Source organism: Mirounga leonina, unplaced genomic scaffold (genome assembly GCF_011800145.1).
Source record: "Mirounga leonina isolate KUSES-001 unplaced genomic scaffold, KU_Mleo_1.0 Mir_53, whole genome shotgun sequence".
Taxonomy (NCBI): Eukaryota; Metazoa; Chordata; class Mammalia; order Carnivora; family Phocidae; genus Mirounga; species Mirounga leonina.
In genome coordinates, this window is record NW_023270807.1 from 28,655,475 (window position 1) to 28,682,719 (window position 27,245).

The following is a 27,245-nucleotide window of genomic DNA, read 5'->3' on the forward strand; positions in this document are numbered from 1 at the left end:
TGAAATTAGAACAATGAAAACTGGGGTGCCTGGGCTGCTCAGTCAGTTAACCCTTTGTCTTGTGCTCAGGGCATGATCCCAGGGTCCTGGGATCAAGCACTGCATTGGGCTCCCTGCTCCATGAGGAGCCTGCTTCTCCCTCTGCTGCTGTTCCCCCTGCTTGTGTGCTCTCTCTCTCTGTGTCAAATAAATAAAGTCTAAAAAACAAAAACAAAACAAAACACACAATGAAAACTTGTGTCTCTAGTAAAATGGGTTCAAAAGACTGATGAAAATTACAAAGTTACTTACAAACACTAATAATAACTGGTACTTTGCTTACTTCTGCTTCTGTGCCAAGTAGAAAGGAAGCAGACGTTAAAAGGCGGAGAGGGTGGATGGAGGTAGGAGGTGGTGGGACGAGAAGGCAGGTTTTTGTTATATTTTGTTTGTTTTGGCTTGCTTGGCTAATTGACATTTTAGAATTTCTGTTTAGTAGGAATATATATCTGAGTTTTCTCTCCAGTCTTCAATTCAGTAGCTTTATTATAGGATTTCATGATCATTTTAAAAACATATACACAGATACAATAGAGAAATAAAAGAACTTGAATGGTTGTCAAGATACGCCATTTTTTTCGAGGACTGTGATTTTATCAGTTCTCAAGTGTGCTTAGGCGTAAAATCACAAAGACATTTTATCCACATCAAACTACAGAGTTTAGCGTCTAGGGGGCAAGATATGTATTAAAGCGACTCACTCCACAATATAACATTTTAGCTACCTTCCTTTTAGTGCATACTCTTCATTTATGGCCCATGGACACCTACACTCTTTGGAAAAATGCTTATGCACTAGAAGAGACTACCGTACTTTGTGGGGCTCCATTCATTCTCCTTCCCCACTTCTTCCACAGCTTTGCTTTGCAATTTCACTTCTCACTGGAAAAAAAAAAAAAAAAATTCTTTTTCAAAAAAGAAAAACTAAACAAACAAAAATCAAAACCCACAAACAAAACAACACAACAACACAAAAGAGTGGCTTCTGCTGCCTGAAGTGCACGTGGGGTCTAGTGCTGACTATCTGTGTTAAATTAAGCTTTCCGCATCTTTTACTACAATGATACACAGTAATTTAGAAAAGATTGTATTTTGAGTCTCAATGTCTCTTGTATTCCTTTCTTGTACGTAGGTTACTCCTACCTTTGATACTTGGTAGAATGGTTTATATTTGAGAAAATGGACTTTAAAGTGTTTTGCAATTACAATACAATTCAATAAGATTAAAGAACAAAATAACTTTTTAAGAATGTGAGTACTTGGGGCGCCTGGGTGGCTCAGTCGTTAAGCGTCTGCCTTCGGCTCAGGTCATGATTCCAGGTCCTGGGATCGAGCCCCGCATCGGGCTCCCTGCACCGCGGGGAAGCCTGCTTCTCCCTCTCCTACTCCCCCTTGCTTGTGTTCCCTCTCTCACTATGTCTCTCTCTGTCAAATAATAAATAAAATCTTTAAAAAAAAAAAATGTGAGTACTTGAAAGATCACAAAAGGGCGCCTGGGTGGCTCAGTTGGTTAAGTGACTGCCTTCGGCTCAGGTCATGATCCTGGAGTCCCGGGATCGAGTCCCGCATCGGGCTCCCTGCTCGGCAGGGAGTCTGCTTCTCCCTCTGACCCTCCTCCCTCTCATGCTCTCTGTCTCTCATTCTCTCTGTCTCAAATAAATAAATAAAATCTTTAAAAAAAATAAAATAAAATAATAAAAAAAAGAAAAATCACAAAATACTTGAATTCAATTGCATAAAAACTGAACACATCTGCATAAATTTCTGAGTTATCTAATCTGATCTTTTTTGATTTATTCTACTATCATTATTTCTTAAACTTTCAATTTAGATGGAGAGATCTTTCATTATTGCTCTAACTCATGGTGGTTGTTTCCTCCTTGTTTGGATGCTTTCCCCAAAGCTTTCCATAACTTCTCTTCTATATTCTGGTGGGAGGTGGAAAGGTGTCTGGAAATGGGGAAAAGGTAAGGGCATCTTCCTAAATGCTGATAAAGTTTTATTTCTTCATATTTGTGGTGGCTATATAGATGCGTTTACTTTTTTTTCTTATTTTTTTAAGGTTTTATTTATTTGGGAGGGAGACAGAGAAAGAGAGAGAGCAGGAGCAGAGGGAGGGGCAGAAGGAGAGGGAGAAGCAGACTCTCCGCTGAGCAGGGAGCCTGACACAGGGCTCAATCCCAGGACCCCCATCACAACTTGAGCCAAAGGCAGATGCTTAACCGACTGAGCCACTCAGGAGCCTCTAGATGTATTTACTTTATAAAAATTTATAAATCTGTACATTCTTTTTGTGCATTTACCTACATTTGAATTTAAAACATAATTACAAAGTAAAGAAATTATCAGAAAATACTGACATTTAGTAGTGTGATGCCCTAAAAGTGGTCTAGAATACAAATAATCACTTAAAGGAACTGTGAAGAATTGGGAGTTTTTAAGAGCTCTATTGAAAATGTAAAACTAATTCAGAAGATTAAAAAATTCTGGAAATTGATAGTAGTGATGGTTGCACAGCATCTTGAATGTACTTTTTTTTTTTTAATGGTGGTAGATTTTTTTTTTTTAAAGATTTTAAGCAGGTGGAGTGGCAGGCAGTGGGAGAAGGAGAAGCAGGCTCCCCGCTGAGGAAGGATCCCGATGTGGGACTCGATCCCAGGACCCTGGGATCATGACCTGAGCCGAAGGCAGCCGCTTAACCGACTGAGCCACCCAGGTGCCCTTGAATGTACTTAATACCACTGAATCATACACTTAAAGATGATTAAAAGGGTAAATTTTAAAAAGTAAAAAAAATGAAATGTAAAACATTTAACTCAAGGATCTAGAGATGTGTTCATACTGTACACAATATTATTAATGATTTAATTTTGATTTAGAATAGAGTAATATTAGTTATTTTAGATTAAATAGCTGCTGATAAAGACTCCCTAGTATATAAGTGGGGTAAATGTGAAAGGTGCAGTTACATATAAACTTTGAAGCCTATTTTATTCATCTTGCTTTGCTTTTACCTACATGAAGAAGGGAAAATAATTTCCCTTTACTCTTCTAGGTTCTTGGCTGAGACACCCCTGTAATAATAATAATAACAAAATAATAATAATAATAATAATACCAGATTAACAGGAGAAAGACAAACAGAAGTTTAATAACATGCTAACTGAAGTTAACAGTCATTGAATATGTGGCCGCATACCTTGGGCTCTGTCCTATAGTCAGTGACAAACCACTGAAGGTTTTAAAGTGTGTTTAAGGTGGTGGCTTGGGACGTTTTGGGGAGTTACTCAGTTTTCCTGGGTCTCTCCCATGTATAAACAAGGTATACATGTTATTAAACTTCTGTTTGTTTTCTCCAGTTAATCTGTCTTATGTCAACTTAATTACTGAACCAGCCAAAGAACCTAGAGGGAAGAAAGGAAAACTTTCCCATCCCTACAATAGCATCTGGCATGGTGTTCAAATATAAGTGGTACTAATTACCTCTTCATTGCAGTGCTAAATAACAACAGTTCAACAGAGTAAATTTAAAGATCTAACTGGTTTCATTGAAAGATTCGTAAGTGAGCAGCATCCCATCAAGTGAGAAGAAAGGAACTCTGCAGGTCTACAGAAAGGGAAAAGTTTTTAAACAGAGGGCAAGGCAGTCATAAACAGCCAAAATAATAATAATAATAATAATAATAATAATAATAATAATAATAATGATTCTACCAGGCAAGGTCACCTCCTTTTGGGAGACAAAAAGTTCTTATTAGATACCTCACTGGTGCTGACTAGGAAATCGCAGACTGACTGGTTAACATTACATTCCCGGGGAAAGTTGCGACTGCAATTAGATTAGATCTTGAGACCTGGTTTTGTGACATGGGCTTAGCACAGGTGACTTTATTTGGGGCTCTGGTTTTCTTTTTAGCAAGTCCCCACTTCTGGTCAGACCCTCAGCTTGACTGGGAGATGTGAACCAACTTGAAGGCGTCATTACCACTCTCAGCTATCATTGGCAGCTTTTGTTATTTCTTTTTGTGGTATCCATAGGTCGTGATGTTTGTGCTTAACTCCTGTGACATTGACAGGTCACACTTCCAGATTAATAATCTTAAAACCTGTCGTTCTCTTCACATCTTTTCTGACATTCTAGTCTAAGGGAGATCATTTGCTTATGGTTAGAGGCTGCGAATGTGCACTGAAAGCTTTTGAGAGAATAAAAGACACCAGGGAGATTATTATGATTATAGTAAGCAGGGTTTATCAACATTTGGAGTGCACTTTGAGGTCATAGTCCCTAAGACCCAAACCACTTAAAATCAAATAAGTCAAAGAAAGACCCCACTGAAGAAGTCACCTTTAAAAGCCAAGTGGCTTGCTCAGTGATCCTATGTAACTGAGTTTCAGCTTCCCCGGAAGTGTTAATCCAGATACAGCAGGTGGCATTGGCCACAGAACAGATACCTCCTTGGTCAGCTAAAAGATGATCAAAGGTGATCCTGTTATTAAGGGCAACCATGGCCTGAGAATCTCAGGATTTTAAGGGGGGACAGCTACTGCCTTAGCCATGGATTCTGAAATACCTTCTAGAATTAAGGAGAGGTTTCTGATCATATTCTCACTTACATTTACTTCTAATCAGGAAAGTATGACCCTGCCAAATGAAGTGAATCCTGAGTCATGAATATTTTCTAGTAGATCCTTTCTAATAGGATAAATCCAAGGGATCTGACTAGTGAGATAGCTTAGTTCATTTGTGGGAAGTTAGGTGCATTGTTAAATAACCTAAGAGGCATTACCTGGCCATGTGCCAGCTATCTAGGCCTTCACAGGTCCAAGGAGAATGATGACCACCACCACAGACAAACCCTGTTGGGGTACAAATAATCCCATTAAGGATGTAATATTAATGTGTTCATTTGCAGGGATTTCTGTGTTTATCCATTCAAGCTAGGGCCAGTCAATTTTTCAGCATATATGGTAAGAGACTAAAGACAGTCGACCATAGTTTGTGGTGACATTGGAAATAGAAGAGAAATTGGTCACAGGAAGGACCAGAGGGTCTCTAGCATTGTGGATAGATTAGATACCTTGATGACAAGTCCAGCAGTCTGAAATTTTACCCTCCTTAACAGTGGTCTGGGAGATAGATGGGAGTGTTCTCTTTCTACGCCAATACTAGACTAAAGGAAAGAAAGAAAAAAAGGTTTCATGCTTTGTGATTGTGTGAAGTCTTGATCTGGCATCTTGTGTGAAAGCAGTCTACTTCTATGTCAGCTACTTCTCTTCCCTGTCAGTTTGATTCAAGTTCTCCAGCATCTTTACAGGAAGAGTTATCTGGTGGAACCTTCTTTAGCTGTGAGATGCATACCCAAGGCTCAATACCTTCTTGTTTTTCAGCAGTGTCAGTGGTCAGGAGCACTTGGTAAGGTCCTTTCTAATAGGGCTCCAGGTCTGTTTCCCTCTGATGAATTTCCAGAATACTCAGTCATAGGTTCCAGAGTAAGACCAACAGGATCCTTTCAGCTGTGGTTCAGGAAGTCTTCTTTAACCTGTCATGAATGTCATGATGACAGGCTGCAGCATAAGTCATTAAAGACTTAAGTCTCTGCTCACATTAGCATGAGACAACAGGGCTCACCAGAAACTTGTATACCAATAGACATCGGTCTACTGGTGACTATCTCATGTAGAGTGATTTTATGTTTCCCAAAGTGGAAATGAACAAGAATAGAGAGAATATCTTAGGCCAAGTGAGTTCAGTAGTTTCAGCAAGTTTAGAGATTTTTAGTTTGAGAGTCACATAGGTGAAGGCCTAGGAAATTTCTTGGATTAGCTGAATCCTTTTTGGAGATAGCTGGATTCCTTCAGCACTTAGATTATAACTTAGGTAATGGACAGTGTCTAGAGATAATTATAATTTTTCCTTTTTTTAGAGACCATATGTTATTTTTCAGCTAACTGTTGTAGCAAATAAAAGGACTCTTTTATGGATGCCTCTTTGATAACTGAGCAGAGCAAGAGGTTGTTTACATATTGTAAAAAGCTTGATTTCTGGGCGCCTGGGTGGCTCAGTCGTTAAGCGTCTGCCTTCAGCTCAGGTCATGATCCCAGTGTCCTGGGATCAAGCCCCACATTGGGCTCCATGCTCTACAGGAAGCCTGCTTCTCCCTCTCTCACTCCCACTGTTTGTGTTCCCTCTCTCACTGTATCTGTCTCTGTCAAATAAATAAATAAAATCTTAAAAAAAAAAAAGCTTGATTTCTTAGGAAGCTAAAGGGTGCTTAAATATCTGTGAAGTACTTGGGAGAGATAAGAAGGGCCCTCAGTGAACCCTTGAGGCATAACTCTCCAGATATATTGTATGTTCCAAGTAAAAAAATAGATACTGGCTGTTAGGGTCAATGGGAATTGCTGAAAAAGGCTGATTGGAAGTCTACAATAGTGAACGATTTTAGTCTGGTGGAACCTGCAACAAAAGGGTCTTCAAGTTTGGAACAACTAGGAAATGGGAAATAAGTATCTTGTTAATGACTCTCAAGCCCTGAACAGATTGCCATTCCCTCCCATTAGTTTTTTGGATTCGCAAGATTAGTATATTACAGGGGCTGGTACAGGGAATGATTGGGTGATTAGGTCTTCTACTGTGGGAGTGAAGCGTTGTATGGTCTCAGGCCTTAGTAGATATTGAGGCAATTCAGGAAAAGGTTTAGTCACATCTATTGAATCTTTATAGGCTCTGTACTTTTTATTCTTCCAATGTCAGTATTAGAAGCAGCCTGCAGATTTTCAGGCACCTTGATTAAATTAGGGACTTTTGTTGGAATTCTTTTTCTTCTATATCAAAAGCAGATTGTAAAGAACATAAAAGACCAGGTTCAAGTTGGTCAGGAAATTCTAAGGTGAGGTCTCCATTGGTAGCAAAATGTCCTTTAACTTTAGAAAGGAGATCTCTACCTAATAGATTCAAAAGGGATGTATCTCATAGCAAAAGGGAATGTTTTTCAGTAAAAGGTCCCAAAATCATTTGTACTGGTTGAAATAGAAATTCTTTCTGAGCTTTACCGGATACCCCCAACATGGAAAAACCTTTTTTTTTTTTTTTTTTTTTCCTTCTAGGGATTTGTTTTCCTCTGAGATAGGGGTTAAAGTAGAAAGCATAGATCTAGTATCAACTAATCCTTGGCAAGGTTTCCCATTAATTTCAAGTTTAATTTCCTCTTGAGTGTTTAAGGAAATTACTGGTAGTTTACTGGAGAACCCCTTGGAGTCCTGTCAACTCTGGGAGGGACCTATATGGGGGGGGCTACCTTGGGGGTAGATATATCAAGTTGAAGAATTTGCATAAGACCTTTGAAGACAATCTTTTTTCCAGTGTCCCAGTTGATTACAAGTGAGATGTTGATTTTTGAGCCAGTGTTTTTATGATAGGACTCTAAGAAGACACAGAATGAAAGACCCAGGTATTATTTGAGGTCTCTTGCCTTGGCTTTGTTGTGACTGCAAGGCTAATAGCCTGGCATATTTTTGTTTGGAGACTTGCTCCAAGTCATTTCGAAGTGCCAGCTATGGTCATGAGTTCAGTCAGAGGGTTGGCTTCCCATCCTATTTTCTGCCTTTTTATTAATCCACTAATCTCGGGATCTACTCCATTTACAAAAAGAACAGCTACAGCAAGTTTGGTGAGCTTATTTATTGTATGGAACCTGGAATGCCATCAAAAGGGGACTTCCAAATGGGCTTTAAAGTTCTCTACAGATTCATCTTTCTTTTGTTTGCATGTTTGAATAATAAATCAATCAATCAGTAAGGGCAGGAAAAACCCTAGGAATGGACTGTAAAAGTTCAATTGCTATTTTGTAAGCTCTTTCTGATCTGTAAAAGGAGCACATTGAAGATCAATCATCTTAAATATCCTCCTCAAGGTTTTGCCATTTTGCTTCTTGCATCTGTTTTTCGGCTTCACTAGGTCCTACTGGTAAGGAAAATCAGTGTCCTAGGATGGCCAACTGAGCCAGCGACAGAATCCCAGTCCTTGCCCCGGGGCTCTTCCGTGTTCTTCTCCCTGCCCTGCTTCGGTCACATGCCAAAAGTGCCAAGTATGCAGAAGCAGAAGTGTATAAATTGCCCCCTTTTTTCTGTGCTCGGGGCTCAGACCTTTGGAGATCACTCTCCTCTGAGCCTGCTGGCGTTAGATAAACTTCCTAACCTCCAAGATCTCCGAGTGCCACTTGGTTCTTTCGTCGGGCGATCCAGTCCAGGTTCTATAACACTACCAATATGTGGACTAGCTGATACAAATCTGACAGCCAGGGTCATAGGCCCCAATAATTACCCTAAATTCTTAAAAAAAAAAAAAAAAAAAAAAACTTCTGGGGATCCTCCCTCGGGTTAGGAAATTCTTGAACTCTGATTCTGAGTTCAGTCTTTGACCAAAGGATAAAATATACATGAGGAGTTTTGTCAGCAATCTTGGGTAGTTTTATTTTTAAAGATTTTAAAAGGTAACTGTTTAATAGTCTCTTCAGAGTGGAAAGGCATTTCAGACTGAGAATTAGTAAAATGTGAATACTCACTAAAGAAAAGGGGACCAGTAGGAGTCACATCAGTTTTATTGTCTTTTGTTTTAGTTATCTCCTATGTCTCTAATTTTACACTAGCCTTCTGTAACTAGTCTTTTAATGAAGCTATTTTGCAATCTTGTAGTCTTTTGGAAGCTTTGGCATATAAGTTAAAATAGTTATCCTATTCTGTTTAATTTGGGGACCCTTGCTTTCAAGTGTGCTTCTTAAATGAATGATGTTATCTAACTGGAACATGCCCCACAATGGTCATTGTAATTCTAGGTTGTTTTTAGCAGGATTTTGCTATTTTTGTAGATATCGACAGCTTCCAGGACTATAATTCCTAGACACAAAATAAGCAGGTATGCTGGAAGATGGTCTGCTTAACTCTTTGGAATTTAAAGATCCCTTTTCTTTTAGCTAGCCTTTATCTACACAAAACAAGAAAAACAAACATGTGCTTCTTAATGTCTTAGCAGTAACCAAGAGATGTTACTGCATCCTTGCCAAGAGAAGGCCCTGTGTACACATCCAATAATTCCCACCATGGAGCCTGGGACTGGGGAATGGATTGAACTAGCAGACCTCAACAAATGGGTACTGCAACCTGATTCCAAACAAATGGGGAACTGCAGCCAGCAGTTTCCAACATGGAGTCTGAGTATGGAACCAAGGACCAGAATTTCCAAACAAAGGGAGAACTGTGGTCTGAACTACCAGTGGTTCCCATTGTGGAACTAGTGATTCCAAACAAATGGGGAACTGACTCAAAACCCAATTAGATCTGGGGCCCAACACAAAGAGAATGGAGCTCAGAACCAAGAGGAACTTAACCACATCCCTCAAAAATGGTAAGAAAGTCAGTGAACTCAAAATGGGGCTCATGGGTGCCACACCTGTGTTTCTCACTGTCCCTGAATGTCATCAGAAGTTTGCTTCCAATTCCACTGCCACTGCCACCAAATCTGTTAAATAACAAAAATTCAACTGATATATACATATACATATACATATATATGTGTGTGTGTGTGTGTGTATATATATATATATATATATATATATATATATATATATGTAAAGTGTAGAATCTTTAAAAATAGGCATCATGTCTTTTTTTTTTTTTTTCCATCCTCTTATACATATGTCTAGAAAACTTTTTAGAACATTATCCAGGACAAGTATAGAACATAGAAGTTGCTTAAGATATAATCAAACTATTTATTTATGGCATAAAATGTTTTAGATCAGACTATCCATATCTTTTCTCATGACTACATATAACAGATCAAAAAGGAACTGGCCACAAGGGAAAAGCATTCTATGAGTGAGAAAGTACAATGTAATTTCAACTTCATTGTAAAGAACAGTTGGAGTATTTCTGAATGTTTTTCTTTCTTATAATGTGGACATTTTTTTTTTTAAGATTTTATTTATTTATTTGACAGAGAGAGACAGTGAGAGAGGGAACATAAGCAGGGGGAGTGGGAGAGGGAGAAGCAGGCTTCCTGCCAAGCAGGGAGCCCAGTGCGGGGCTCGATCCCAGGACCCTGGCATCATGACTTTAGCTGAAGGCAGATGTTTAATGACTGAGCCACCCAGGCGCCCCAATGTGGACATTTCTAATATATATATAATCTTATATTTTTAATCCACTAAGGGAAAAGGAAATGCGAACATTTCTTTTTTTTTTTTTTTTTAAGAATTATTTATTTTAGAGAGAGAGACACACACAGAGAGAAAGCAAGGGGATGAGGGACAGAAGGAGAGAATCTTCAAGCAGACTCCCCACTGAGGGCAAAGTTCCTTGGGGGGCTCAATCTTATGATCTATGAGATGATGACCTGAACCGAAATCAAGCATTGGATGCTCAACCAACCGAGTCATCCAGGTGCCCTAAAATGTGAACATTTCTAATGTATATAATATTTAATATTTTAATCTACTTTTTTAAAAAAGATTTTATTTATTTGATAGAGAGAATGAGACAGAGAGCATGAGAGAGGGGAGGGTCAGAGGGAGAAGCAGACTCCCTGACAAGCAGGGAGCCCGATGCGGGACTTGATCCCGGGACTCCAGGATCATGACCTGAACCGAAGGCAGCCGCTTAACCAACTGAGCCACCCAGGCGCCCCAATATTTTAATCTACTTAAGAGAAAAGATTCTTTTCCTATGGAACTTAGTATGCATGCAAGTAAAATTATTTTTCACCATGGAGGTACACATTTTTAAACTCTATCATTAAAGTTTTCTTTCTTTATTTCTCACAACCATTAGGGGGTGTGGTATTTAAAAAAGTCACCTATGTGAGAAATTTAAACATCTAAGAGGCCACAGCCCTATGTTGCAATCTCTCCCAGTGTGAATAAAAGGTGCTGGAATCTGAACCTGGTTCTTCTCCCTGTAAATTTAATTTTGTTTTGTTTTTCTTGTTTTAAAACTGGCAGAACTGAGATGGGGAGATATAACAGCACATTAAAAAAAAAAAAAAGAAAACAGTGGCAGGTAAGAGAAGTAACTAAAATTCATTTTGTGTATACTGTGTTTAAATTTGGGTCATTTCATTCCTAAAAAAATACATGATGTATATATCATTTTCCTAAGTTTGAGCTGTATAAACTATGATTCAAAGATCAATTTAATTTATGCCATACTCATAAATCGCAGGAAAGAAAAGACATGCATACAAATCTGTTTGACATTAACACTTACAATCTTAGGTCAGCATATCATGGTGGAGTGCTGAAACATGAATAGATATTAGTTCAAAGTTTGCCCAACATGTCTTTCACAGAACAAGAATAAGTGTTGCAAAAAGACAAGAGAAAAATGCCCTATTTGGAGGTAATTACTAGTTTCCATTTCTGGACCAAATACAGAGAAAAACAGATTCAAAAATCATATGTAAGATTAACATCTAAACAGTATATTGATAGCTTTACTGAAATTATATTAAGGCCTGATTCTTGATGATGATTCCTTCATAGTTGTGAAATGTCATTATTGAAGATACACTGGACCGCAGAACACTTAAAAGCAAATATGTATTTTGGAAATGCTTGACCAAAGGAAATAAAGTTGAGCAAATAAATGTTTTTTTCATAATTTATTAGGTTTGTTAGCAAAAAATATAGTTTTTATTTTTAATTTCTGCTATCTTCAAATATTGTTATATTAATTTTAAATTATATTATTCAAATCCAAATGGAATTACATTTAAAAAGAGGCTTTAAATGTTAAGTTTTCTGGATCCCAGAAATTAGAAGACAAACAAGCTCTTTGTTTTATTTCCAAGGATACGAAGACATAACTAGTTGCATCACTAGTAAACTTCAATGACACATAATCTTAGCAAAACTAAAGGAGAGTGTATGGCTACTTTAATTTATATATGTTCAGTTATTCATATGAATAAACAAAAGCAGGCTTCATAAATGTGTAATGGCAACTTTTCTGCCAGATACTAATATTTCCTCCGTTGAAAATCCAAAATGAAGAGTCATATTAATCTTTCTATCTCCTCTACTTTGAGGCTACAATAAAATAATAGTAAAAAATTAAAGAATGTGTAAAATCACAATGAGGAAGATGATATAGGGAATGTTTCAATACATTGCTAGAACATGCTAAGAATATAAACAATATTGATTTGTGAAACCTAAGATGTAGCGTTCCCGGGTCCTTGAGCTGCAGAAAGAACTGAACTGTCCAGCGGGACCGTATAGAGAGAGGTTTTCAGTCTCAGGGGCCCAGGTGTGGCATCATGCTTTTCTCTGTGACCATTTGAAATTCTGCATTTAAAAGAGTTAGAATCCTTTTTCTCTCTCCTAAAGCCTCTTCCACATATTCACATGGAGTTGCTAACAAGTTGTTATTTAGCGGCATAAAACTGATAGAATATTCTCTTGAGAAATGGAACAAAGGCCTTGGGAGAATAATTACAGCTAATTGAGATGATATAGCTTTTAGGGATACCCAGGAATAATATGCAACTCACCCATAATATGCATAATAATGTGTAATACGCCTTAAAGTCTAGCTGGCCAATTGACATTCTCTCGATGCACATAATGCTCCCATACAGTTTCTGCATTGCAAATATGAATAATAAACATGTATTACCAGTGTATTAAGAAAAAACATGGGAAATATTAAAGAAGAGGACAAATACATACAAACCGAAGATCTGATCCTAGACAGTGAGCTAATACAGATAATTGAAGATAACATTAAAAAAGACTATAGTAAATATCTTCTAATATATTTGGAAAGATTTTGCAGACATAAAGCAGGAACTGGTTGCTACATAAAAGATTCGGATAACAGGAAATAATAGCATTTTTTAAAAGATTTTCCTTATTTATTTGAGAGAGAGAGAAAAAGAGAGTGGGAGGGGGGCAAGGCAGAAGGAGAGGGAGAAGCAGGCTCTCTGCTGAGCAGGGAGCCCAACACAGGGGCTTAATCCCAGGACCCCGAGATCATGACCTGAGCTGAAGGCAGATGCTTAACTCACTGAGCCATCCAGGCACCCCAGCGTGTCTTTTTAATTATTAAAAAAAATAATTTCAATTAAAAATTAAAATTTAATTTAAACAAATGGAGTCAGCACACCATCTTTGGGCTGAGCCATGGTGGACGTTTTGAGGGCAGCTGACCTGCAGCCTGTGATGCCCCTCATGGTCTCCTATGGAAGCCTGAGCCAGTGTGTAGCTCTCTCCCTTTGTCTCCTAACCATGTCCACCAATAAGAATGCTATTTCACCAACTGCCCACCTTAACAGATTCAAGAACAAGGGGGAATACAGTACAGAAGTGAATAGAAGTTAATGTGGAGCTGAGGAAAGCTAAGAAGGATGACCAGATGCTGAAAAGGAGAAATGTAAGCTCACTTCCTGATGATGCTACTTGTCCACTGCAGGAAACCTCAACAACCAGGGCACTGTGAATTGGTCTGTTGATGACATTGTCAAAGGCATAAATAGCAACCACTTGGAAAGCCAGCTCCAGGCTACTCAAGCCGCTGGGAAACTGCTTTCTAGGGAAAACAACCCCCCACAGACAACATAATCAGGCTCCTTTGATCCCAAAATTTGTGTTTTTCTTGGACAGAACTGACTGTCGCCCCATTCAGTTTGAATCTGCTTGGGCCCTCGCTAACATTGCTTCTGGGACATCAGAACAGACCAAGGTTGTGGTAGATGGAAGTGCTATCCCAGCATTCATTTCTCTGTTGGCATCTCCCCATGTCCACATCAGTGAACAAGCTGTATGGGCTCTAAAAAACATTGCAAGTGATGGTTTGGTTTTCTGAGACTTGATTATCAAGTATGGGCATTTGGCCCATGGTTGGCTTTCCTTGAAGTTCCTGATATGTCATCTTTAGCATGTGGTTACTTACAGAGCCTTACTGAACACTTTCAAACCTTTGTTTCAACAAGAATCCTGTTAGATGAGGTTGACCAGATTCTTCCTACTTTAGTTCATCTCCTGCATCATGATGATCCAGGAGTATTAGCAGATACCTGCTGGGCCATTTCCTACCTTATTGTTGGTCCAAATGAAGGGATTGAAATGGTTGTGAAAACAGAAGTTGTGCCCAACTTGTGAAGCTTCTAGGAGCTACTGAATTGCCCATTGTGACTCCTGCGCTAAGAGCCAAAGGAAATATTGTCACTGGGACAGATGAACAGACTCAGAGTGTAATAGATGCAGGAGCACTTGCTGTCTTTCCCAGCCTGCTAATGACCCCCAAAACTGATATTCAAAAGGAAGCTACATGGATAATGTCAAATATCACAGCTGGTCACCAGGACCAGATACAGCAAGTTGTGAATCATGGATGAGTTCCATTTCTCATTGGGGTTCTAAGGCAGACTTTAAGACACAAAAGGAAGCTGTCTGGGCTGTGACGAACTATACAAGTGGCGGGACAGACGAACAGATTGTATACCTCATTCATTGTGGCGTAATAGAACCATTGATGAACCTCTCAACTGCAAAAGTTACCAAAAGTATTCCGGTTATTCTGGATGCTGCTTCCAACATCTTTCAGGCTGCTGAGAAGCTAGGTGAAACTGAGAAACTTAGTATGATTGAAGAATGTGGAGGTCTGGACAAAACTGAAGCTCTACAAAACCATGAGAATGTGTCTGTGTACAAAGCTTCATTAAACTTAATTGAGATGTATCTCTATTGAGGAAGAGGAAGATCAAAATGTTGTGCCAGAAACTACCTCTGACAGCTCGCTATTCCAAGTTGAGGATGGTACTCCTGGGAACTTTAACTTTTAGATTGTACAGGTGAAGCATAAAATTGCTTGTTGCATACCAAGTTTGGTATAAGTTTGTCTTACTGTTTCTCGACTAAGAACTCTTTTTAAATGTGTTTTGTTATGGTAGCACTTTTTACAACGAAACTCTACTTGACCAGTTCCAAACGGTACCTACTGTATGAAGCTTCTCTCAGTGGGTTTCTTAGTTTTATGTGGAATCTCATATCTTGCAGTGTCCTGTAAGTAGAGATTAAATTCCACCCTTTTCATTAAAAAAAATTAAAAATTTCTTTAAAAAAATAAACAGATGGAGTCAGACTAGAGTAGAGAAGGGGAGTCTTTGGGCCTAAGTGTGCAGCAGGTCTAGAGAACAGTAATTTCAGATTGGCTGCAGAGTATAGAACTCGTGAGTAAAGGTGATTTGGGGAAATAGGATTCAGGCTACCAAAGTACATGAGTAGAATCTTAGGCACGGTAGAAGATATGACTGAATAAGAAGACACAAACACAAAGAAAAACATTACAAATATCAAGGGGATAAAAAGGCAAAGAAAAATTACAAGAAAAGCAAAATCCAAATATAAAGATAACAAAAACCATGGTATCTTCTGAAAAATTTATAATGCAGATTAGAGATCCAGTGGAATGTCACACTAGGAATATTCAGGGTCATTTACCTGAGAGTTTTGTAAATATTAATAGATCATAGTACATGATCCTGTATTAAATAATACTTTTAGAGCAAAATCATATTGGATGTTATATTTTAGAATAAACATAGACAGAATGTTACTATGGCTACAGAGGAGAATATACACCTTAACATGGAAAATGTAAAAATAAAGTTTTGGTTGACTGAGAAAAAATAAAAAGTGGGAGAAGTATTGATAGGAGGGCTACCTCATGTCACTCAGTGGTGATTAGAAAGATACACTCTCAGGCGCCTGGGTGGCTCAGTTGGTTAAGCGACTGCCTTCGGCTCAGGTCATGATCCCGGAGTCCCGGGATCGAGTCCCGCATCGGGCTCCCTGCTCGGCAGGGAGTCTGCTTCTCCCTCTGACCCTCCCCCCTCTCATGTGCTCTCCGTCTCTCTCATTCTCTCTGTCTCAAATAAATAAATAAAATCTTTAAAAAAAAAAAAAAGAAAGATACACTCTCTGGAGAAGTGACACCTTACAAAGGTGTCTAGTAAGGAATGTAAGGGCATTGCTATAATTTTATTAGAAAAAGGAAAATTTTTATTTTTTTTTGTATTTTACAAAAAATTTACAAAAATTTTGTGATTTTTTTAAGTCTAGTAAAATTATGCATCTAAATAATTACATAAAGATCAAGGCTATAAACATACATATTGCTGAAACATAGAAGTAACCACCAGGAAACTAAAATCAGAAAAAGTTAAAGACGTAGTCTCTGGTAGAAGAGACTAAAGAGTAACAGTTAAATTAGGGTTTTACTGCTTTTCATTTTTAAGTTATTCTCTACCATTTTAGAGATGCAAGAATAACTTGTTTTAAAAGAAAAATCATATAGGCAAACGCAAGGTTAACATAATAATTCTTTTAAAAAATATAAAGGCAAACTAATTCTCATTCTCTGACCTCCAAATATGTTGATTATTGGTTTTATTTGTTTCCTTCAGACAGAGCAGTTAAGCCAACAGATTGACCTCTGTTCCTATGCCTCAGTTTTGTTTTTGTTTTTAAAGATTTTATTTATTTATTTGACAGAGAGACACAGCAAGAGAGGGAACACAAGCAGGCGGAGTGGGAGAGGGAGAAGCAGGCTCCCCGCTGAGCAAGGAGCCTGACGTGGGGCTCTATCTCAGGACCCTGGGACCATGACCTGAGCCGAAGGCAGACGCTTAATGACTGAGCCACCCAGGCGCCACCCCGTGCCTCAGTTTTAGCTTCAAATAAGCCAATGAAATGTTAAGAACTTCAATACTTTTTTTTAACTTTTTCATTTTGGAATAATTTTAGATTTACAGAGAAGTTGCAAAGATATTATGGAGAGTTCTCATATGCCTTTCACTCAGTCTACTCTAATGTTAACATATAACAATGGCACATTTGTCAAAACTAAGTAATTTAATGTAATTACAAATAATATTAATTAAACTGCAGGCTTTCTTCATGCTTTCTAAAACTTTCACAGATGTTCTCTTTCTTTTCCAAGATCCAAACCACAACATCACCTTGTATTTAAAGACTTTGGATGTAAAAGTCTTAGAGGAGAAGCAAAAGTTAAGATCAGGAAAGCTCCTGATCCCTGGGAACTGGTGTTATAAGTTCCTAGGGAATTAAAAGATAATTAAGACCCTGTAAGGAGGTGATGCTACTGAGGTGCGTGCATGGTTTGCTTAGATCATAATCATAGACCCAGTCTAAATCTCCATGAATGTTTTTTCTTTTTTTAAGATTTTATTTATTTGACAGAGAGAGAGGCAGCGATAGAGGGAACACAAGCAGGGGGAGTGGGAGAGGGAGAAGCAGGCCCCCCACTGAGCAGGGAGCCCGAGAGACGCGGGGCTCGATCCCAGGACTCTGGGATCAGGACCTGAGCCGAAGGCAGATGCCTAACGACTGAGCCACCCAGGCACCCTCCATGAATGTTTTTTCTAACATATCAAGCATCAAAAAATGAGCAATACAGGGAAGTTATACATCAAGTGGGCTCATTAATATCACCTCTGTAGATTACCAGGTGCGTTCCTCAGAAATAACAGCCAGATCTTGAGACTTTCCTATGGTGGTTCTTATCTTGGAACAAGCTGGAAGGATGAATCACTCCTGCCATCTCTATTTTCTTTTTTCCTCATCCAAATAACCGCAACTAAATGATTTCTGCTTTTAAATGTCTGGCATACCAAATACTTGTTTTTGCTGAAACTTAAGAGTGGGATGGTATGAATGAAATAGTCTGTTGTATTTATCAAGTTAGCCTGAAAGCCATTTCATAATACGTGTCAAAATATTATGAATTCAGTTCACATTTCAGTTAAAAACAATTTGAAACCCTTTACCAGGCTAAGCTCGCTTAAAAAAATCCTTATTAAAATCATCTATTATTGATTTCATAAACTTGACAGATTGTTTTGTTCTTTTAAATAATACTAAATGATCTTAAACCACATCTTGTACAAGAGTCATTTTCTTTAGGGACATATCTTCTTCCAGTGACTCAGGTGAAAAAATAAAAAGGCTGAATTTCCTTGTTAAAAACAGGGCCTGCGGCAGCTGGGTGGTTCAGTGGGTTAAGCGTCTGCCTTCGGCTCAGGTCATGATCTCAGGGTCCTGGAATCGCGCCCCACGTCGGGCTCTCTGTTAGGCAGGGAGCTTGTTTCTCTCTCTCATGCTCCCTCTGTGCTCTCCCTCTCTCTCTCTCAAATAAATAAATAAAATCTTTAAACAAAAACAAAAGAAAAACAAACAAAGCAGAGTCTGTTGAGGCAGATGGATTGAAGAATAGGAGGCTAGTCAAACAGGGAAGAGAATTTTGAATATAAGCTCTTTTAGAAATGAAATGCAGATTATTAACTACTCAGAATAGACTGTACTAAAGTTATCTTAAGTACATACACCAAGGATCTATCTCTGTCTCTGTCTCTGTCTCTGTCTCTGTCACTAGCTGTATCATGTGTAGCCCAGGTAAATAACATGTCTGACCAAAATGCAATGCATGACTGAAATGCTAGGTATTCATAGGAGAGATATTTTGCCACCTATCTTTATATGGGGCTAAAAGTAAATCAGATAAATAAAACATTCCTGTAGTCACCCAGCCAGTGTGAAACGTGAAATACAATTTTTGCAGTTTTGCATTAGAAAAATCCACTTTTTAAAAAGCTCTTTTCTATAACTTTCACAAGAAAATATATAATATTGCAAAATTAAGATGTATCACTATGAGCCATCCCACAGGCATGCCATTTAAAAGTATCTTCTAATACCAAATTATAGAAAAGATCCCTGAAAGCAGTGTATGTATGCCAGTGGGTCTCACATCAATCCTAGGGATGGCAGTTAAATTTGAATTTCCTCAGTTTGCCCATCAGTAATGGAAGGTACTCTTCTTTCTATATAAGCCTGTAAGAGGAGAACAAAAAAAAAAAAAAAAAAAATCTCTAATAAACTAATGACTACAGCATTTCTAGTCCTTCAGAGGACAAGTAGTCTACTTACTAGATGCACATTAAGCTCATTAATATAATTAATGTCTCCAATCATTTTTTTATAAAAAATGGTTTGACTCAAACCTTTAAAGTGTATTAAATAAAATATTTTTAAATGACAGATAATAGCTTTGGACCTTAGTTTTCCATTTATGATTAGTTTCCTGGCTTGCCCAAGTATACTTTAGTGGTTTTTCTAATTTGGCAACAGGCACAAAATATTATTGACAAATGCTTCAGTAGGTTTGGAAATTCATTCATATATTTACTCTGAAAAATGAATTCAAAAGTTAAAAACAAATAAATGAATACATAAATAGATAAAGTAATATTGTGGAAAGCAATACACTATTTTCTATGCCAGGGTATATTTTGTCATATTTTTCAATTGATAGGTTTTTGGCTAATAATTTTGTTAAATTGTCAAAAGAGAATAAGACAATGACTTATGTGGGAAAACACAACAATAAAATAAAACAATGTAATTAGAACTACTGAATCTATGTTAATATGCTGCAAATAACAAAATCTTATGTAGACTGGCTATCCATAAGTTGAATCTAGCTTATGTGTATGTATTTTGTGTCTAAAATGACTGCATAGTTTTCTTAAGGGGGGGCAGGGGAATACTTAGAAAAAGCTATTTTAATATGGAAAATCATGTCAAAGGGGCATATAGTTCAACTTTTTATTTTAAACACCATTAGTCAACTCTAGTGACTTACATTTAAATATGTTCGTTTTAACTTGCTTAAGCCTCACTTTTTGTATCATCATCATCAGATATGCTAGGATATAATTCTATTGGCATAAATAAATTTGGTTTATACAAGTTCAGCAAGATTTAAGAATTTAAAACTAAAACATCTATTTTTTATAATTTTTAAAATGAAGATATGGTGAAACTAGCAGCTATATAAGAGAAGCACTGTTTTAGACAGGGATTTTTGTCGAGGATAAGCAACTTTCATGCATTATGAGAATACTGTTAATTAAATTAAATAAAAATAATATAGGCAGAAAATGAAGCTGTTGGAGAGCTTTTAATCTGTTTGTTAGACTGAATTATTTGCCATGGTTTTACATTTATCTTAAAGAATTAAACATTGAAACTCAGAAAGATCGCAATTAAAAAGAAGCTTATTGCAAAGCAAATATAAATTAATTTGTTAGATCCCACTATTGGATATTATTTTATGAATTAACCATGTGTATGTTTTTGATTGGATTGCAAGTGATAAACACCTGGAAGACTGAAACCCTACCAAAGAAGTTGGTAGGTAGAGTTACCCCAGATGCAAGAGTCCAGAAACATGTAATAAAAGGAGACAAAAAAGAAATTTGAAATAAAATTTTTATGATACAGAGAGAGGCTTCTTTCAGATGAATGCCCCCATAGGAAATTATTTCTCATAAAAGCCCACTATTGTCTGTGATTCTATCTGATGATGATTGTAGCCAACTTTTAAAATGGAATATACTTGGAAAGCACTGTGGAAAACATTTATATGGAGGAGAATAAGATATCTGGAAGATTCTGCATTTGCATAAATCTATACTATAAAAAAATAGGATCACAAAAATATAGTACCTTTGGAAAGCATGTGAAAAAGATAATTTTATACTTATCTGAAATCCAAAAGTGACAAGGAAAACGTGAACTACACACCAAAAGGCAAAACAAACAAAAAAGCAAGCAGAATTAGAAAGAGGAGTGAGTCATTCCTTGGCTTAGATGCAGCATGATAAAAGACAGAGAATCTGTTTGAGAATAACTTCTCTTTCTCTAAAAGTTTTCCTGAAGGCATAAGCCAGGTTTTACTGTAGCTTCTACTTGGGTATATGCTACCTATTAGCACACTGGATATAGCGTAACTGTAACTCAATTATTCTCCAAGTGTATCTGTGTGTGAGGGTGAAAGTACACAAGTATTTTAATTCATTTCAGATAATCTATTCTCTTAATAAGAAGTCCTTGGGTTCATAGACACAAACTCCATATATTCCATTTAAAAAATGATGCCAAAAAATGACAAAGAGAGAAAAAAAAAAAGTAGTTTTAGAAGTAAAGATTTGATATATAACAATGAAGTAGGTTGTGTCAGGATATCATTATCTCATCTGTTCTCACCCATAAGAACTCAGCAGCTCAGTTGCTGAAGGGCACCGCCGGGGGGCTTATCAGTAAAACGTGTCAAGAAACAACTATGGCAGACAGACATGTAGACTATAAATACCAAGAGTTTGTGAGAACTCTCTGAGCGGTTAGTCTGGGCAAAGCTAAACTTTGCTGATCTAAAATAGCTCCGGCGCCTGGGTGGCTCAGATGGTTGAGCGTCTGCCTTCGGCTCAGGTCATGATCCTGGAGTCCCTGGATCGAGTCCCGCATCGGGCTCCCTGCTCGGCAGGGAGTCTGCTTCTCCCTCTAACCCTACCCCCTCTCATGCTCTCTGTCTCTCATTCTCTCTCGCAAATAAATAAAATCTTAAAAAAAATTTAACATTGGTTTGGAGTAGGTTCTTTCTTATTTTTTAAATTATTATTTTTTTATTATTATGTTCAATTAGCCAGCATATAGTACTAAACTGAGGGTTACAGAAGGGAGGTTATTTCTTTATTGGCTAATTTAAAGTCATCGTCCTGTGTACTATATAGGCTTGCGAAATTCACAAAGTGAACCGATATTAAATACATTGTTGGCAAAGATAGAAAAAAATGATGCCTAAAGTGAGCATACTCAGTTTTATTCTCCTTATCTTATTTATTTAAAGGACAAGTGGTACTATAAAGAAAATGAAGACTTGGAGGCACCTTTTAAGCAACTTCAAAGACATCATTTCAGGGAAACATTCAATCTAGTGTGTGAAATTGGACAAAGGTACAAAAAATATGGCAAAGATGTTGATTAATGACTAAAAGTTCTCAAAGAAGAGAACTAGTCTTGAGCTAGTATTTTAAGAAGTGCAGAATTTAGGTTTCTGTGTCACTGGGAAATGTTTACCATTTATACATTAATAATTTTAATATACATTAATAATTTTAATATTTGATTTCATATAGGTACAAATGTTGGCTCTAATTTGTTTCCTTCTAAAATATTTAATTTCTCAGATTCACTTTATTATGAAGGTCTTTTGTAGCCAGCTTTAATTTTTAAGATTTTATTGTCTACTTAAAAATGCATTTATAGGCTTTTTATTTTCTTTAAGATTTTATTTATTTATTATTAGCCCCACGCGGGACTCGATCGTGGCACCCCCGGATCATGACCGGAGCCGAAGGCAGATCGTTTAACCAACTAAGCCACCCAGGCGCCCCAGGCTTTTTTTATTCTTGTCTGCTGGGGATCCTTTTAGAAATTCACTTCTTGAGGACACCATCACCAGAGGCTGCAGAGGAGAGCTATGCTAAATAAGAACCCATTTTGATCCTGTTTTCTCATATGTAAATATATGGATATAGTACATTTAAACTATTTTAAAATACAATTGAATATAATTTTGGCACTACTTAGAAAAAAGAGAAAAACACTGATATAAAATAATGAATTAAAATATATTATCACTACAATATTTTATACTCCTAGGAAGTTAGTTTAGGCTTATTTAGCAATAGATTTAAAAATTTATAGCACTCTTGTACATATATAAAAAAGAAAATATGAATGACAGGGGGCGCCTGGGTGGCTCAGTCGTTAAGCGTCTGCCTTTGGCTCAGGTCATGATCCCAGGGTCCTGGGATCGAGCCCCGCATCGGGCTCCCTGCTCAGCGGGAAGCCTGCTTCTCCCTCTCCCACTCCCCCTGCTTGTGTTCCCTCTCTCGCTGTATCTCTCTCTGTCAAATGAATTAAAAAAAGAAAAAAAAAAAAAATATGAATGACATATACTAGGTAAAGGTTTTCAATCATTGTTTTTTTTATTTTCTGGGTCAGACTTCTCTGAATAATTTGCATCTCAGAATAGTGGATGTCTATGAAAACCCGTAGCTATTAACAGATTTTCAGATAATAACGAGTACTCCTAGTCCTCACTCAAATGATCCCTTAGTGATTTGGAGACTGACATACTGAGGAGTTACGGTCATCGACTCTAGAATAACGGCTAAGCTCTGACAAGCCAGGCAATGCCAGATTTGACATGACTACCACCTGGCCAACAGTAATATAAAATGCAACTGATTTTTGAGCTAGTGCGTGCTTTCAGAGTTGCTAATATGTGAAAAATGGACATAGTCAATGTCTATAATCAATGGATATAATCAATAAAATACAGCATTTTTAAACTCATAGCATAATATTGAATATTAGAGATAACATAAGTAAAATTTTTAGTACGGATGAGGCACAAAATGCAGTAAAGCCCCCGGAAAAATGTGATAAGTGGAGTCCAAAAAAAAAAAAAAAAATCATGTAAAATGGTGCTATTATATTATTGTGAGACTCATAAAATTGCTAGGGAGAGGCTGCATAGCCAACGGCCAAGGATTTCTGTAGGATACACATTAACTCTAGGCCCAGATGTATTTTGGAACTACCTAGTAGGTAACTTTTTTCCCCCTGGAAAGTAGTGACCAGGGGTATCTATCTCTGCCCATGAGAAACTATCTAGTACAAGACTAATTGCAATAAACAAATATAATACTAAACAAAACATATGAAGCACGTATTTTGGACATTGTATATCAAGCAATGCGGGACTTTCACCTCTCCGGGAAGAGAAACCCACAGGATGAGCCCCACCACCAAAAATACGGCTTCTTGATGCAGATACGTTTGGTCAGTGGCACCCATTCTGCCAAGCTGAGGAGGTGGAGTAAAGAACCGTGAAACAGCTGAAATTTCTAAGGCACATTAACAAAGAAGAGGAACTGGGCAGAAAAAGAGTTCAAACACAGAGACATGAAAAATGATCTGAGTGGCACAACTCGAGGTTTCAACCAGAGTTAGTCTCCTGGTCAGACGGAGCAGGTAGTGTTGGTAGTGACTGTATTGAAACTAAGGCCCTGCTGGAGAGAATAGTGTTCAAATTAATAGTTCTTTCAAACAAATACTAATTTAAATAACCACATTTGCGTGAGATGCCTTATAGCATTAATAATGTCACATTTTAGCATTCTCTTTTATGTGCAAGGACTTAGTGATGGTTCCTGTATTTATTATATGTAACTAGTGTAAGTAAACACATTTCAGGACCTTCTGAACTAGTTTTTCATCTGATATCAGTCACTTCCCATTCTATTGCTAACTTCTCTTGATGTCCAAACGTGTCAAAATGAGCACACGTATGTGTGCGAGCAAGTGAACACACCAACACTTACCATGCACACACACACACACACATAAACATATATACACATGTCTGACAAATAAACTTAATGTACAGAAGGGTGATCTTTTCATTTGTATCTGTAGCAGTTGACTCCAGTGCCCATTGCCATTTGTAGTCTGTATGTCTAGTAGTCTGAAAACTTTGCACCAAATCACCTCCATATTCCTAATGGCTGCACACAGGGTTTGTCTTTCTTTCACGTCTGATTTATATCAATCCAGGGCTGGGATTCAGTATATGACTTTGTGCTTCAGTGTTTCCTGTGAATACTTTTTCTGTCCTGCTTGTTTGGGACTGTCCTTTTTTTCATCTCGGAACAGAGCATCTGCTTAGGTATTCTGCTGTTCTCCATGTTCTTTACGTGTCCTGCAAGCAAAGTTCTACTTTAGCAAGTATCACTTCAAGAAAACACTGGGTTCTTTTCAGGACCTAATTTTGACATTTGACAAGAATGAATGGTATGTAATGATAAAAACTCATCGATATTGAGTGTGGAGAAAGTCTGATGTCATACAGACATCTAGAGATTTTATAACCCTTTCTTTCATCAGGTGGATGGCATAATCCTCTGCTTTTTGAAGACTCAGGTAGAGCAACTTGTCTTGATTGTCTTTACTATATTTTTAATGTAGTTACGTATTTTTTTCCAGATATAAGCCAAGGGGAAAAGATAATTCAATGGTAGATTTTATTTGGGAATTGTCAGTAAATATTTCAGTTTATGGTATTCAAGAGACAGACTGGAGCATAGCTTCCATTTACTTCATTCTATGCCTGGGTTTCAAGAATAAACATCGGAAAATCGCAGTATCTTGAAATCTATCTCATGGATTTTCAGTGATGCCTCCTGTCTATAAATTGGATATTTCCCAGAGGACTAAACACAAAATCTAACACCAATGTCTATATTCTTTCCGGCACTATCATACCTAACACTATGGCAGATATAATATTTTTTAAAGTAGAAATAAAGATGAGTTAACAGTAAACATTGTTATATACATTTGCATTTAAGACTTTAATGTCTTTTTCATGAATTTATTTTATCTTTATGTAATATTCCTCTTAATTGCTAAAAATATTCATTTTCCTAAAGTCCACTTGCTCTGGTATTAATATGGCCACTCTAGTTTTATTTTGATTATTATTTGTACTGCTTAGCTTTTGCCAATTTTTACTTTAAACTTAAGTATTCCTTATATTTAATATAGGTTTCTTATACAGTGTTCATAGTTTGGACTTATTTAATCCAATGTTCATCTTTAATTGCTGTCTTTATACCACTTATATTTTTACTGAGGAATAATTCATATATAAGTTTTTACAGAAGGTGTACATTTCAATTTTTTTTAGTTTATTTGCAAAGTTGGTCAAGCATCACCATTTTCTAATTCCAGAATATTTTCATCACCCCAAAATGAAACTACATACCTAAGAGCAATCACTCCCATCTTCCTTTCCCCCAGACTGATCTACTTCCTGTCTCTATGGATATGCCTATTTTGGATATTTCATATAAATGGGATCATAAAATCTGTGAGATTTTGTCCCTGCCTTGTCTACTTAGCATAATGTTTTCAAGATCACCAATATTGTAGCATGTATCAGTACTCCATTCCTTCTTATAACTAAAAAAAAATCCCATTTTTATGGTTATTCTATTTTCTGTTTATCCATTCATCTGTTGATGGACATTTGGGTTTCTTCCACTTTGTGGCCAATATGCATAATTCTGCTGTGAATATTCATGTACAAGTTTTTGTATGAACATATACTTTCTATTTTCTTGGTTACATACTTAGGAAGGGAAGTACTAGATCAGATGATAATTTCATGCTTAACTTTTTGAGAAACTGCTAAACTGTTTCCCAAAGAGGATGCACTATTTTGTATTCCCACCAGCAATGTGGGGTTGGTTCCACTTTATCCATAGCCTTGTCAAAACTTGTTATTGTCTATATTTTTGGTGGCAGCCATCATGGTACATGTGAAGTGTTACCTGTTATTTTTATTTGCATTTCCCTAGAAACTAATGACGTTGAGTAACTTTTCATGTGCTTATCGGCCACTTGTATGTCCTCTTTGGAGAAATATGTATTCAAGTCCTTTGTCCATTTTTAATTGGATTAATTATCTTTTAACTGATGCTTTGCTGAGCTGCTTTGGGTCCTACACAGCACTATTTCCTCTCTGTGATTTCAACCCCTCCCCAACCCAGCCTGGCCTTTTGGTACCTTTCTTCCTGGTTCCTCTGGTCAGAAAAATGGATTTCTTTTCTATTTTTTTTTTAAGACTTTATTTATTTATTTGACAGAGAGAGAGTGAGAGAGCACTAACAGGGGGCACAGCAGAGGGAGACGAAGTAGCAAGCTCCCCGCTGAGCAGGGAGCCTGACCCAGGGCTCAATCCCAGGACGCTGGGATCATGACCTGAGCCGAAGGCAGACGCTTAACAACTGAGCCACCCAGGCGCCCCTATTTCACATATTTTAAATTCAATTAGCTTGGGCATATATCTGATGTGAATGGAAATATTTCATTATTGCTTAAAGTCTTTTGTTGCTTGAATGTGTGTCTATACTGTTAAGATTTGCAATTTATTTAAGATTAAAATGGATTTTTCCTATTTTGAAAATTTTGAGAAGAAATAATATTACCATGTTAGAAACAGAACTGTTGGGCGCCTGGGTGGCTCAGTTGGTTAAGCGACTGCCTTCCGCTCAGGTCATGATCCTGGAGTCCCGGGATCGAGTCCCACATCAGGATCCCTGCTCAGCGGGGAGTCCGCTTCTCCTTCTGACCCTCCCCCCTCTCATGTGCTCTCTCTCATCTCTCATCCTCTCTCTCAAATAAATAAATAAAATCTTAAAAAAAAAAAGAAACAGA

General features: G+C 37.4%; 1 pseudogene; it reads left to right on the forward strand.

The window, feature by feature from the left end:
• The first annotated feature begins 13,322 nt into the window (after positions 1-13,322).
• LOC118001176 lies at positions 13,323-14,878 on the forward strand (annotated as a pseudogene).
• Positions 14,879-27,245: the final 12,367 nt, after the last annotated feature.